Source organism: Pinus tabuliformis, chromosome 5_2 (genome assembly GCF_031772625.1).
Source record: "Pinus tabuliformis cultivar Carrire ecotype Pingquan chromosome 5_2, CPIR1, whole genome shotgun sequence".
Taxonomy (NCBI): domain Eukaryota; kingdom Viridiplantae; phylum Streptophyta; class Pinopsida; order Pinales; family Pinaceae; genus Pinus; species Pinus tabuliformis.
Window position 1 is genome coordinate 1,126,840,051 of NC_142306.1, and position 3,412 is coordinate 1,126,843,462.

Here is a 3,412-nt window from a genome sequence, read left to right on the forward strand (position 1 = left end):
CTGGGGGCCTGCGAACCTTGTAAAAAATTTGGAAAACCCTAAATTTTCTCATTCAGTCAGCTTAGGATTTGTTTATGTGTTTTTAGCCTCTGCCCAGATTTGCATGTGACTTGTCAAGAACGTTTCTTAGGTTAATTCCATTGTAATTAGGGTTTTAGGTGAAATTCCTAGAAGTTTTGTGTGTCGGGCTTGATTTTTGTTTTAGTCTTGTAGTAACTCAAAGCTTAGAAGCCTTAGAAACCTTAGATCACCTTGGTTTTTTCTGGCCTTCTTATGAGTCTGACCGTTTTGTAAAATTTTCCTTTGTTGAGGAATCCATCTTTTTTTTCTCTTTGGGAAACTTCGAAAGAACTTGTGTTGAAAGTTTTGGATTTCATTTTTAGAAAAGAAAACAAAAGCTAGTTGTTTTTTGACTGATTTGTGATTCTGGACAAATTAGTCCTTAGTTTGCTCATAACTAAGTAAAACATTCTTGAAAAGAAATTTTGTAAGCTTTTTAGAATTTATAGATCTCAAGATTAGATTTTTCAATAGTTTTGAGTGTTTTATAAAAATAAAAAAAATCTCTTTTGAAAAAGTTTGTTTTAGTAGTATTTTAGTGTTTGAAAAGAAAGGGAAATTTTCGTGAGCATAACTAGTTGTCTCGTTTTGAGTTCATTGGAAAAGACAAAAAGTTCTTCTTTTGATTTGTTTGTTAAGGAAAGACTTGTTTTTACAAGCATTTGTATTCTCAACTCTTTCTCTAGCTAGAAATTCATTGAAGAAAAAGGATTTTTTTTCATCTTAAGTGCATTTTTAGTGACTTGGAGTCAAGTCTTCACACCATAAGTTTCATCTCCGCACCTTTTGACTTAAGAAAAAACCAATAAAAATAACGCTTAAAGTAAAGTCTATCTAGTAATCTTTTTATTCTAGGGCTCTTTATCACCAACATAGCTTAGGCTAGTATCTCGGAGTAGGGAGTAATTAACTCTCCAAGATAGTAAAACAAACAAGTAGTTGTATCTTGCGGTAGGAGATAAATTCCAATTGTTACATCTATGCTCTGGGAAGCTCCTCTTATAGGATTCAAGCACGAGATCGTGTCCGAACCAGTGGGGTAATCAATCCTTCCTCATTGGGAATGATATTAGATATACACGTATTAAAAACGGTAAACCTCGGATTAACCACTGTCGAGGAGCCTGGGGTCACTTGTTGGTAAACCTTGGATTATGTCAAGGAGCCTTCAAGGGGATTGAGCTTGCTACTCTGCCCTTGCGTGTGTATCGGATCACAGATTGTTCCCCCAGGTATATTTGTTTCTGTTGGTAACCATAGTGACCATATTCTATAGGACTCTTTCCTAAGGTGACAGTGGAGGGAAGATCCCACTGTACCTAGAGCAGATGTCGGCTAGAATCACATGGATTTTCTGGGGGGTTCTCTTCGCTCGAGATAGTTTAGTGGAGAAACTTGTGCCAGTCTATTCATTAAGCAGGTTGCCAGGGTAACTGTTCCAACCGCCATTTCTATATTGAATTCTGCGACGTTGGATTTCATCACCAACTAGTGTTTTCGGTACGGAAAGTTATTGTTTGTATGTGGTTTGACCTCCTAGATTCTTTAGGCATGTGATTCAAAATTGTTTGGTTCTTTAGATACTTTAGGTGGTTTTCATTGAGATTTTTCTTTGTTTGCGTGTGAAGTAGTTAAAATACTTAATCGTGGTTTAATTACCAAGGAAGTCCCATAGACTTCGGGGCCAACCTCCTGAGTTTTCACCAAGCCAGCTTGAAGGGCTACGAGCCCTTGTAACTCCTAGCGACAGTAGAGTTTGGTCACCTGAAGAAGGAGAGTCTTCTTTGGTTGTACATCCTAATTACCAAGTGCAAGCACTAGAGTATATTTTAGAACCTGTTTCTTTTTTCTGAAGTTACTGGTAGTTTTTCTTCTACTAGTCATTTAGCTGAGGAACCTGAAATATCTGAACCTGAAACTGAACCTACTGCTACTCCAACATCAGGATTTTCCTCTCCAACTTCCAGTGGTCCTGGTTCACCCAAGGTAGAAAGAGTCATTACCCAAAATCTTCCTTCTGGACTTATTTCTATTGAAGAACTTGTTACTCCGGAAGAAGGTATACCTATCCCTGAAAATCAACCAGCTATAGAACTTAGGGAGCGTGAATCGATCTTTTACAGTCCACCTAGGAGGGACGCTTGGTATCTTTCATTAACCACTTTTTGGAAAACCCGGGGCTAAGTTTTTAACCACCTCGTATTCCTTTTCATCCAACACCTAGGGGTTATTATCCTCTGTTAAATATGTCGAGACAGTCGTCCATGTTTTCTCAATCTCCAGAAACCTTTTTATATGGTGGTCCTTCTGTTCCCTCTGGGTATCAGTCACTTACTAGTACTTTTTCGGGAGCATCTCCTCAACCTATTGAACAAGGGTTATTAACTGGTAATAACGGAACTAAGCCGTTGAGTGTAGAAGATATTCTTATGATTTCAGGTACCATTCCAAATCCGCAACCTCAAGGTGGCCAGTTACCGCCTAGGGGGTAGCCTCAAGGTCCTCAATTATCGCCTGGGGCAACCTCAAGGTACCCAATTACCGCCTGGGGGGCAACTTCAAGGAAGGTACATACCTACGGGACAGTACATTCCTCAAGGTCAATGCCAGACTCAGTATGTACCTCAAGGTCAACCCTAGTATCAATATGTACCTCAAGGTCAACCCCAGTATCAGTACGTGCCTTAAGGTTATCAACCTCAAGGTCAATACCCAACCCAAGGTTTCCAACCACCTTCCAGTCAATCATTTGTCCAAGGAGCTGGAAATGTACCTTTGAATTATCAACCCTACCCTCAACCTGGTTATGGTCCTCAATATGCTCAACCTTCTATGGGTCCATACCCCGGAATGAACTTAGTGTGGGATCCATCTCAATCACAACAGATCTTGCAACTGAATGTGCAGTTGTCATCTCAATCTGGACAACCCTTGTTTTCTGGTTCAACCCAACAACCTGTCCAGTCTACTAATTAAACTTCTGCACCTTCTGTAGTTTCTCTGCCTGGGCCTAGTTCTCCTCGAACACTGCCTCAAATGACTTCTGCAACTGCTGCAACATCCGTTCAATCTACCCCACCTACTTCTGGAGTATCGACAGCTCCGGCTTCTACTGTTCCTGTATCAACTCCTCAAGCATCTTTACCTCAGTCTAGATCCACAATTCAGACTTCAGTTCAAATGCCTGTAGGAAAACCTGGTCCAAGTACGGTTTTCACAAGTCAAGCTCAATTTACTTATCAACCGTACCAGGGACATTACCAATTCAGTCCTGTTGTGCAGCAGCCAGTCTATCATTATCAACCGTACCCTGGATATACATATCAACAACCTCAACAACCCAAGTACGATT